Genomic DNA, 12,359 nt, shown 5'->3' on the forward strand with positions numbered 1-12,359 from the left:
ATGTACTGTTCAACTTGAGAGCCATAGACTCTCACTCCTAACATTTGTACAACCTAGGGCAAGAATAGAAATGGAAGTCAGCTTTTTTTTTTAACAATATGTCTTAATCTTAAAAAGTTATAAATCAGGTTATGTCAGCAGCCTGACTTATTTTCCTACCCAGGGCCCAGCCAGCTCTTAAAGGAGCAATATACTCCCTGGGGTTGGCAGGGTGGAAGTTGGGCCAGGGTGGTCTCCGAATCTTAGATGGGGACTGATGTGGTGAAAGTCCCCAGAGAGTCTGGGCAGATGGGTTCTCCTTCCCCATATTCTACTTTTCTAACTCAAGATTTAAGGCAGTTCTAAGTATCTTCTTAAACTATCCCACTCAAACCCAGGAGGAGGAGGGAAAGCAGTTTCTGGGGGAATCCAGGCTGCCTAGACACATTCCTTGGGAGATTGGGGGTGGCCATTCTTAAGTAAAATTAGATGTTTTTACCTTGGTTTCTCAGCACAGAGGCTGTGCTTTGCCTCCTTCCTTCTCTTCATTGTCTTCTCTTAGGATGGGGAGGTCTCAGTTCAGTTTGTGAATCTCTCTCTATTAATTCCTGTACCCTCAATTAGTTACTTATTATCTTTGGGTTTTGATATTTTTGATGTTTTGGTATTTTGATAGGTGTAATCTCCTAAAGTGTAGGGCTCAGGGCAGGAGCCTCCTCTTTTGGGTATAAAGGCAGGACTGTTTCTACCTATATTCTCCTTTCCTATCTCATCCTGCCCCATTCCACACTCCAGTTTCTTTTATATCTTAAAGACATAAAAAAAGCTGAGTTTTAAATTTTTTAAATCTGTCATTTGGGATTGTTTTCTTGCTGCCTTTAATATTCTGAGAAATTCTTATAGTGAGGGCCTTTTAAGTCCTAATAAGCTCTGTTTTTGTTTGTCTAAGGTATCTTTTTTTCCTGCCCTAATTTTGAAAGATGGTCTGCTGAGTATAGAAGTCTAGATTGACTAATTTTTCTCTCAGTATGCTGAAAAAATTATTCCACTGTTTTCAACCTCTTTTTGATTTTTCTTTTTCTTTTTACTTTGTTTTAATATTATATGCAATGTTTACATGGTTCACAATTCCTATTAAACAGTATTCATTTAGAGAAGTATGACTTTTCTTCTTCCTCTTCTTCCCTTCGTGGGCAATCTTTTCTTTTCCATGTTTTAAATTGTGGTAAAATGCAGAAAATTTACCATCTCACCCATTTTAAAAAATTTATTTATTTATTTTGGCTGCATTGGGTCTTCGTTGCTGCTCGTGGGCTTTCTCTAGTTGCGGCGAGCGGGGGCTACTCCGCGTTGTGGTGCGCAGGCTTCTCTTGTTGTGGAGCACGGACTCTAGGCACGTGGGCTTCAGTAGTTGTGGCATGTGGGCTTCAGTAGTTGTGGCTTGCAGGCTCTAGAGCACAGGCTCAGTAGTTGTGGTGCATGGGCTTAGTTGCTCTGCGGCATGTAGGATCTTCCTGGCCCAGGACTCGAACCCGTGTCCCCTGCATTGGCAGGCAGATCCTTAACCACTGTGCCACCAGGGAAGCCCCTCGACCATTTTTAAGTGTTCAGTTCAGTGGTATTAAGTACATTAATATAGTTGTGCAACCATCACCACTGTCCATCTTCAGAACTCTCTTCATCTTGCAAAACTGAAACTCTATACCAATTAAATAATAACTCCCTATTTCTTTCCTCCCCCAGCCCCTGGCAGCCACCATTTTACTTTCTCTCTCTCTGATTATGACTACTCTAGGTACCTCATATAAGTGGAATCATACAGTATTTGTCTTTTTGTGACTAGTTTATTTCACTTAGTATACTATCCTAAGGTAGTAGCATATGTCAGAATTTACTTTTTAAGACTGAATAATATTCCATTGTATGTATATACTACATTCTGCTTATCCATTCATTTGTCTACGGACAGGGTTGCTCCCACATTTTAACTATTGTGAAAATGCTGCTGTGAACATGGATGTATAAATATTTCTTTGAGACCCTAGTTTTAATTCTTTTTGCTATATACCCAAAGTAGAATTCCTGGATCATATCAGATTTTTTGAGGAACCTCCATACTGTTTTCCACAGCAGCTATACCATTTTACATTCCAACCAGTAGTGAGCAAGGGTTCCAGTTTGTTCACATCCTTGTTATTATTATTTTTTTTTGGTAGTAGCTATCCTAATGGGTCTTGTGGGTAATCATTTTGACTAGTTTTTGGTTTATCCTTTATTGCTTATATTTTCAAAAAGAAGAAAAATATATACGTATGTATATAATTTATATATATTTATCATTCTCTTTCTCAAATCCAAAGATACCGTATTCTAATACTTTTTTCCCCCACTTAGCAATATATCCTAGATCATTAGAGATCTTCATTCCTTATTACAGCTGCATAGTATTTCCTTTTGATCTCTGTTGTTTTTAAACTGCTTAATGGGAAAGGTATAGTAAAGCACTGCTTATTGTGACTCTGAAGAATGTGGCCAAAACCCTGAAAGTAAATGAAATATGCCTGTGATCATCCATAACAGATAATTCACATACAGAAAATATATTCACTGTACTTGTAACATTCTTGCGTTTCTTATTCAGAAACATAGTAGTACATTTCCCAGAATTCTAACAGATAAGAATTGATAGGGAAGAAGACAAAATAATTAAGAATTAAGTTTTTGTTTTCTGCAAAATCATTAGGAAGTAAAGAGCCCAAAAAGTCTAAAAACACTTTGGCCTGGGCCCATTTATTTTAAGACAGTCATCCACTGCCCTTCTGTAGCTCCTGAAGGCTATATATTACAGTATCATACAAAAGTTGGTGTTTGTAGTGATAGCCTGAAAGTTTCAAGAAAAGAGGAAGTTGCTTCAGTAGTCTCTGTTTCAGAAGTCAGGGAGCTGTGATTCAGAGATTTTCATCCAAAATGGTAAAATCAAAAAGAATTTGTGCTTAGCAGGGCAGAACTTTACTTGTGGATTTATGTTGAGCACCTTATTTCCCAATGATGTTCATTTATTCATGATATATTTATTTTGTCAATTATTTATTGATGATTTCTTTTTTTTTTTTAAACATCTTTATTGGAGTATAATTGCTTTACAGTGGTGTGTTAGTTTCTGCTTTATAACAAAGTGAATCAGTTATACATACACATGTCCCCATATTTCTTCCCTCTTGTGTCTCCCTCCCTCCCACCCTCCCTATCCCACCCCTCTAGGTGGTCACAAAGCACCGAGCTGATCTCCCTGTGCTATGCGGCTGCTTCCCACTAGCTATCTTGACGATTTCTTTATCATTCCAATTATTCATCATTCATGATGTATTTATGTGCTGGGCACTGTGCTAGCACACACTAGCTAGAGTGATGAACAAAATCCAGTCCTCCAGAAGCTTACGGTCTAATGGGGAGCATAGATGGTAAACACATAATTATATAATTTAAAATTTAATTGTGAGATGTGCTACAAAGGTGTACAAGTTGATTCGAGTATATAAAAGGGGTCGTGGCCAAGTCCGGGAGTTGAAGATACCTCATTCTGAGAAAGTACCATTAAGTCGGGGCTTGAAAGATCATTAGGCCTTGGCTGGGCTAAGAGGAACACTGTCTTAGTTAGGATGCTTTCAGTAGCAAGTAGAGATAAGACTTGATCTATTAGCTCAACAGTTTCACCAAGAATTTGATTGCTTTTCTTCCCTTGGTTCTGCCTTCTGTTTTGTTGCCATAATCTTAAGGTTTGCTCCCTTTAAGGTCTCCAGTTGGTTAGTGATAGTTTTCAGAACTTTGTATTCCCTCATGTATGGCCAGTAGGAAAATGAGTCTTTTCTCCAATATTTCAGGAGAAGATCTGAAGTCCACTGTGTATTGATCACCTTACGTTACATGCTTACACCAGAATCACTTGTTATGCCTGGAGGAGTGGAATATGCTGATTGGCTTAGGCAAGGTCATGGGTTGCCTGGAGTTAGGGATGAAGTCTACTTCTCTAGAACCACGTGAGACCCCAACAAAATTGAACTATTAGGAAAGATGTAGGGAGTGAATGCTGGGGAGGAAGCCAATAAATGTACATTGTAGAGTGGCAGAACATTCTAAATAGCAGAGAGAATTCTATATAAATGCCTTGAATTAGGAGGGAGCTTGAATTAGGAGGGAGCTTGAATTAGGAGGGAGCTTGAATTAGGAGGGCCCATGTGCCACAACTGCTGAGCACCGTGTGCTGCAACTACTGAAGCCCACACATCTAGAGTCCATGCTGTGCAACAAGTCAATGAGAAGCCTGTGCACCTCAACAAAGAGCAGCCCCCACTTGCCACAACTAGAGAAAGCCCATGTGCAGCAACAAAGACCTGATGCAGCCAAAAATAAAATTAAAAAAATTAATAAATAAAATAAAATTTCTGAGACTCAATTTATCAAAAAGAAAAGAAAAGAAAAGAAAAGAGTAATGGAAGATGAGGCTAGAGAGATAAACAGAGGCTGGTTTGTGCTTTGGTAGATAATGCCAGATTTCCAAAGTGGTTGTACCAGTTTAGCTTCCTGTCAGCAGTGTAAGCAGTTGCCCCAACTCCTCACCACCATACAGTATAGTCATTTATTTAAAAAAAAAAATTTAGTATTTCTGGTGCCTGCTTTTGAGTAGCTTTTTGTATGGTAATTGGTTATTTTTATATCTTTTGTGAAGTGCCTATTTTCCTGTTGGGTTGTCTTTCTTTTTCTAATTGATTTAAGGAGTTCTCTATCTATCCTGGGTACAATACCTTTGTTTCTTTTATGCATATATCTTCTTTGTGGCTTGCTTTTTCATTCTTTTAATGATGTCTTTTTAGTAGAAGCTGTTCTTAATTTCAGTGAAGTTCAGTTTATTAGTTTTTTCCTTTATGATTAGTGCTTTTTGTGTCTCGATTAAGACTTTTTTCTTTACCTGAAGTTCATGAAAATATCATCCTTTATTATCATTATTTTTAGCACCTTTTATTTTGCTATAATTTCAAATTTAAGAAAGGTTGCAAGAGGAGTACAAGGAATTCTCATATATTCTTTAACTAACTTTACCAATTGCTAATTTTGTCTCTTTTCTCATATTCTCTTTCTCTTTTTCTATATGTATGTGTGTGTATATAAAACATACAGATGTGTATAAATGTATATATACACAATATGTGTATCTAAAATTACACATAGGGAGTTCCCTGGTGGTCCAGTGGTTAGGACTCTGCACTTCCACTGCAGGGGCCCTAGGTTCGATCCCTGGTTGGGGAAGTAGGATCCCACATGCTATGAGGCACAGCCAGAAAAAAAAGATCATGTAAACATACAAACACATATACATATGTACCTATAGACATGTACACGTATTTGCACACACATATATTTGCACAAACATGCATATAGTATATGCATGTTATGTGCATAAATATATTACTCTTCCATGAACCATTTGAAAATATTTTGATCTCAAGGAGACAGCAGTGAGTGGTCCTGAAGAGAGATCCTAGTTCCCTGCTCAGAAAGTGAACCTGGGTAGCCTGGGTGAAAACCAGGAATCCTAACCACTTGACCACCAGGGGCTAGAGGCTAGAAGCAAAGTTGCCCTGGCTCTTGCCCCTCACTGAAAAATAAATTTCTCAAGGAGGCAAAAACTGTAAAAACAGGAACAAAGTTTATTACTAGAGACACAGCACAAGTGGGAGAGCACAGAGAAACAGTTTATTTAAGACAGAAGCAAGACAGAGATACACACCTGAAGAGAAAGGGTGTGAGTGTCCTCCCTAATGAGGAGGAGTGCACCAGAGAGGTGATTCAAATCACTTACATAGGGCACTTCTTCCTGGTCTTTGTTTACCTTTGGCCAATTATCTCATTTCTTTCCCACAGGGGACCTGTCCTAGGGCCCACCCTGAAATGTGTGTGCATCTTTTTGCCAAGATGGATTCCAGTGTAGAGGCCTCTGGGGAGGTTGACACCACCTCTTATGGGGTGGCGCCCCCTCCCCTTTTGACCCCAGAGGAGCCTTTCTGCACACGTGTAGTTGGAGAGGTCTCCTAGTCCTTAAAAATGAGAAATATGTGGTCTCTTTATCTTTCATCCAAGCAAGACTCAGCTCCTCCTTGCTCCTGCCATTATCTTTCTCTTGGAGTATCTGTCCACAGGGGACAGCTTCCAGCTGCTCAGCCTGGGGCCCACCTATCTCCTGCCTCAATTTGAAGCTAGCATACTCCTTTATCCCTAGATATTCAGTGTATGTTTCCTAAGAGCAAGGACATTCTCTTACATGACCACAATTCAATTATCAAAATCTAGAAATTTAACATTCATATAATACTATTATATAAGCCACAATGTAGTCAAAGTTTGTCATTATCTCAGTAATATCTCTTGTAGCTATTTTTTTTCTTGATCCATTTAGTTATCATGTCTCTTTGGTCTCCTTTAACCTGGAATAATTCCTGAGACTTTCTTTGCCTCTTTTGACTTTGCCATTTTCGAAGAGTACAGGACAGTTATTTTGAAGAACGTCACTCGATTCTGGTCATGTTTCCTTATTATTAGAGTCAGATTTTGTATTTTTGGCAGAATAGCACATGAATGATGATGTGTCCTTGTCACTATATCACATCATGAAGCATATGATGTCAGTTTGTCCTATATTGATCATGTTGACTCTGATCACTTGGTTAATATAGGGTATTGTCAGGTTCTTCTATTTAAAGTTTGCTTTCTCTTTTGAAATTAATTTGTCAAGAGATACTTTGATGCTATGTAAATACCCTGCAACTCATCAAACTGTCTACCCATTAGTTTTAGCATCCACTGATGATAATAAATATTAATTAAAGTAGATAATAAATATTTGCTTTCTTCCCAATTATCTGTGTGCCTGTCTTTCAGGCTTTCTGGATTTTTTATTTATTTACTGTTATAATCTATTACTACTATTTATTTTGATGCTCAGATTGTCCCTGATTTAGCTGGTGGAAACTCCTTCAAACTGGCTCTTGTGTCTTTTCATATGCTCCTATTATTCTCTGAGTCCTTCTATACTTTCTAGTGTAACAAGCTGTTCCAGGTTCACCTTATATTTTCCCTCTCATTCTTTTTCTCACCTTATTACATGGGCTAGGAACTTCAGTACGGTGATTCATGGAAGTGGTGATGGTAGGCATCCTTGTCTCTTTCAAGATTTTATCATTAAATACGCTGTTTGTTATAGTTTGTGAAGAATTTTTATCATGGATGATTGTCACTTTTATCACATGCTTTTTTCATCTGCTGAAGTGAGCATCAAACTTTTCTCCTTTATTTTGTTAATATGGCAAATGACATTCATTGATTTTAAAATGTTAAATCAGCCTTGCTTCCTGAAATAAAATCAACTTGATTGTGATGTTTTACCTGGATTCAGTTTGCAAGTGTGAGTGTGTGTGTATGTATATGTAATTTTCACATTGTTACTTTTGAAAGAATTTGAACGGGTAATTTACTTCTCTTGTCCTCTTAGGTTCTCATATCCTAAATGTGTCACGTGGGACTCTATGAGTTGAGATTTGATCCTTCTTTTTTATTCTCTGGAAGAATTTAGTGCAATTTTTCCTTCAGTGATTAAGAGAATTTACCAGTGAAACCTATCTGAGCCTGGATTATCTATTGTGGAACTTCTTCAGTAAATATTTCTTTAGTATTTAAAATCTAAAAATTTCTTTAATAAATACTCAGATTTTCCCGTTTCCTTTTATGCCAAGTTTGGTTGTGTTTTTCAAGGATTTTGTGCATTTCATCAACATTTTCAAATTTATTGATACTATTTATAGCATCCTTTTATGTTTTTGACTTCTGGAGATTCTACAATCTGTAGTGATGTTCCTTTTTTTTTTCTTGATATTGGTTATTTTTGCCTTCTTTTGTCTTTTGTTTGATGAGCCTTGCTAAGAGGTATATATGTTTCTTGGTAAACATTCTGAGCACTTACTTTCTTAGATTATATAGTGAAGAGTCAAACATAAAAACTTTAAGGCTGATGTGTATGCTTTTTATTGAAACATTTAGGTTTTTTTTTAACATCTTCATTAGAGTATAATTGCTTTACAATGGTGTGTCAGTTTCTGTTTTATAACAGAGTGAATCAGTTATACATATACATATGTCACCATATCTCTTCCCTCTTGCATCTCCCTCCCTCCCACCCTCCTTATCCCACCCCTCTAGGTGGTCACAAAGCACTGAGCTGATCTCTCTGTGCTATGCGGCTGCTTCCCACTAACTATCTATTTTACGTTTGGCAGTGTATATATGTCCATGCCACTCTCTCACTTTGTCCCAGCTTACCCTTCCCCCTCCCCGTATCCTCAAGTCCATTCTCTAGTAGGTCTGCATCTTTTGTCCCATCTTGCCCCTAGGTTCTTCTGACCATTTTCTGTTCCCTTTTTTTTTTTTTTAGATTCCATATATATGTGTTAGCATACGGTATATGTTTTTCTCTTTCTGACTTACTTCACTCTGTATGACAGTCTCTAGGTCCATCCACCTCACTACGAATAACTCAGTTTCATTCCTTTTTATGGCTGAGTAATATTCCATTGTATATATGTGCCACATCTTCTTTATCCATTCATCTGATGATGGACACTTAGGTTGCTTCCATGTCCTGGCTATTGTAAATAGAGCTGCAATGAACATTTTGGTACATGACTCTTTTTGAATTATGGTTTTCTCAGGGTATATGCCCAGTAGTGGGATTGCTGGGTCGTATGGTAGTTCTATTTGTAGTTTTTTAAGGAACCTCCATACTGTTCTCCATAGTGGCTGAACCAATTCACATTCCCACCAGCAGTGCAAGAGTGTTCCCTTTTCTCCACACCCTGTCCAGCATTTATTGTTTCTAGATTTTTTGATGATGGCCATTCTGACTGGTGTGAGATATCTCATTGTAGTTTTGATTTGCATTTCTCTAATGATTAATGATGTTGAGCATCGTTTCATGTGTTTGTTGGCAATCTGTATATCTTCTTTGGAGAAATGTCTGTTTAGGTCCTCTGCCCATTTTTGGATTGGGTGAAACATTTAGTTTTTGAACAAGCCTCTGTAAAATCTCCCTATGGCACTAGGTGGCACACTGTGACTTTGGATGAAAATACATATATTTTGTTTAAGTCTCTTGGAAGAAAAGAACCTGTGTGAAAATACTGTTTGAAATAGACATCTATAATGTTTTGAAGTATCTCAGACTCATTTATTGCATTTCAAACCCTGATGCTTTAATTAAAATGTTTAAAATTGCATTAAGTTACTACTGACATTTTTATAAGAATAGGATTATTAAAATTGATTATAATATATGAGTTTTTACTGAAAAGAGTCCATTCAGCATATACTGCAGAAGGCACTTGTGCTTTAAACTGAAAAATGGTTTTCAGTCATGTGTTGTAAGATGAGTGTTACAATGTTTTTCCTTATGAAGTATTGGAATTAAGAATGAAGACAGTGTTGAGCTGGTGGCTTTTTCTTTGAATATGTGTATGTGTACTAAGTATAAAAGAACTAACTACAAAATTTGTGGTAGAACTGAAATGTTTATAGAAGAAGACAATATTAGGTTTCCAATTTTCTGGTCTAGCAGTACTACATTGTTGCTCTCTTGTGGTCATTTTAGTTCCGAGAAACTCATTACTTTATGAAGACTCTTGAGTTATAAAGTAAAGAATAGTGGATTTTATGATCTGAGATATATATATATATATATATATATATATATATATGTATATCTACCTATATAATTTTCTGTGATTGCATAAGAGAATTATCTGAAAAAGAGATGAAAAGTAGACCACCTATTTAAATGTATTCATCTGGCCTGAAAGGAATAGTGATACATTTTGGTTAAAACAATGCTTAGGTAACCTAAATGATAGATGCCAACCTAAGTTATATAATCATTGGGAGATGTCTTTAAGCAAAAGGAGATTTTATGATGTTACACTGATTGGAAAGTATGGGAATAGAAAAGAGATCATTCAAGTATTTTGCACAGAATGGAGCTGGGACATTGGTCACGGACTAATGAGTCTCAGTGAAAGCTTATGAGTCAGGTAAGTAGATGCCATGTGGATATCCAGGGTAAGGTCAGAGGAGTGAAGGAATGTGGAGGCAGGTATTTATTTTAAAAATATAAATAGTCAAGTTTTGGAGAGGGAAATTTGGGTTAACTTCATAGCACAGAGTATTAGAGGGGAAGAGAGCAGTCTTTGTTTGCCTAATAGTTTGAGCTGGGTGGTTCATTCGTGTACACGGAAACTCAGTTCCTGTCACTCGCAGCTTTAGCTTCTTTGGTTATTCCCTGTTTCCCTACATATGCAATTTCACTTCCTATGGATCATTCCCATCAGCATAAAACCATACTATCATCCATCTTAAAAACTTCTCTGTTCATTTTTCCTTTCTTCTTTCTCTTTTCGCCTGTATTACAAAACTCAAAAAAAGTTATTTATACTTACTGTCCCCATTTTCTCACTCAACATTCTCTTGAACTCTCTTCAGTCAAGGTTTTGACCCTACTATTGTACTGAATAGGTAGTAATAAGTTATTCATTTATTTATTATAAATTATTACTTTTATCACTTCCTGGACAATTCAAAGCTGTCAGTCTTACTGTATCATTGCTTCTTTAAAGGTGAGCTGTTTTTCCCTCCTCTGTATACTTTTAAGTTTTTCTCTATGTTTCAGGCTATCATCAGTTTTTCTGTGGTTGGTTTAGGCATGGTTTTCTTTGTATTTATATTTATCATGCTTGGAGTTTGTAGAGCTTCTGGAATAATTGAGCTTATATCTGTTGTCACCTTTATTTATTTATTTTTTACATCTTTATTGGAGTATAATTGCTTTAAAATGGTGTGTTAGTTTCTGCTTTATAACAAAGTGAATCAGTTATACATATACATATATTCTCATATCTCTTCCCTCTTGCATCTCCCTCCCTCCCACCCTGCCTATCCCACCCCTCTAGGTGGTTACAAAGCACGAGCTGATCTCCCTGTGCTATGTGGCTGCTTCCCACTAGCTATCTGTTTTACGTTTGGTAGTGTATATGTCCATGCCACTCTCTCACTTTGTCACAGCTTACCCTTTGCCCTCCCCATATCCTCCAGTCCATTCTCTAGTAGGTCTGTGTCTTTATTCCCGTCTTACCCCTAGGTTCTTCATGACAATTTTTTCTTCTTAGATTCCATGTATATGTGTTAGCATACGGTATTTGTCTTTCTCTTTCTGACTTACTTCACTCTGTATGACAGACTCTAGGTGCATCCACCTCACTACAAATAACTCAATTTCATTTCTTTTTATGGCTGAGTAATACTCCATTGTATATATGTGCCACATCTTCTTTATCCATTCATCCGATGATGGACACTTAGGTTGCTTCCATGTCCTGGCTATTGTAAATAGAGCTGCAATGAACATTTTGGTACATGACTGTTTTTGAATTATGGTTTTCTCAGGGTATATGCCCAGTAGTGGGATTGCTGGGTCATATGGTAGTTCTATTTGTAGTTTTTTAAGGAACCTCCATACTGTTCTCCATAGTGGCTGTACCAATTCACATTCCCACCAGCAGTGCTAGAGTGTTCCCTTTCCTCCACACCCTCTCTACCATTTATTGTTTCTAGATTTTTTGATGATGGCCATTCTGACCCATGTGAGATGATATCTCATTGTAGTTTTGATTTGCATTTCTCTAGTGATTAATGACGTGGAGCATTCTTTCATGTGTTTGTTGGCAATCTGTATATCTTCTTTGGAGAAATGTCTATTTAGGTCTCTGCCCATTTTTGGATTGGGTTGTTTGTTTTTTTGTTATTAAGCTGCATAAGCTCTTATAAATTTTGGAGATTAATCCTTTGTCAGTTGCTTCATTTGCAAATATTTTCTCCCATTCTGAGGGTTGTCTTTTGGTCTTGTTTATGGTTTCCTTTGCTGTGCAAAAGCTTTTAAGTTTCATTAGGTCCCATTTGTTTATTTTTGTTTTTATTTCCATTTCTCTAGGACGTGGGTCAAAAAGGATCTTGCTGTGGTTTATGTCATAAAGTGTTCTGGCTGTGTTTTCCTCTAAGAATTTGATAGTTTCTGGCCTTACATTTAAGTCTATAATCCATTTTTGAGCTTATTTTTGTGTATGGTGTTAGGGAGTGTTCTAATCTCATACTTTTACATGTATCTGTCCAGTTTTCTCAGCACCACTTATTAAAGAGTCTGTCCTTTCTCCACTGTACATTCCAGCCTCCTTTATCAAAGACAAGGTGACCATATGTGTGTGGGTTTATCTCTGGGCTTTCTATCCTGTTCC

General features: G+C 37.1%; 1 protein-coding gene and 1 non-coding gene across 4 annotated transcripts in view; both read left to right on the top strand.

Moving 5' to 3' along the window:
- Positions 1-12,359, top strand: part of SCAPER (S-phase cyclin A associated protein in the ER) — a 494,267-nt gene that overhangs the window by 34,875 nt on the left and 447,033 nt on the right. The window lies entirely within an intron of this gene.
- On the top strand, positions 5,211-5,283 carry TRNAG-UCC (transfer RNA glycine (anticodon UCC)). Its single transcript has one exon. It is a non-coding gene; the product is annotated as a tRNA-Gly (tRNA).

Source organism: Aethalodelphis obliquidens, unplaced genomic scaffold (assembly GCF_003676395.1).
Source record: "Aethalodelphis obliquidens isolate GAN/ISIS:26980383/991018 unplaced genomic scaffold, ASM367639v1 scaffold26, whole genome shotgun sequence".
NCBI classification, from domain to species: domain Eukaryota; kingdom Metazoa; phylum Chordata; class Mammalia; order Artiodactyla; family Delphinidae; genus Aethalodelphis; species Aethalodelphis obliquidens.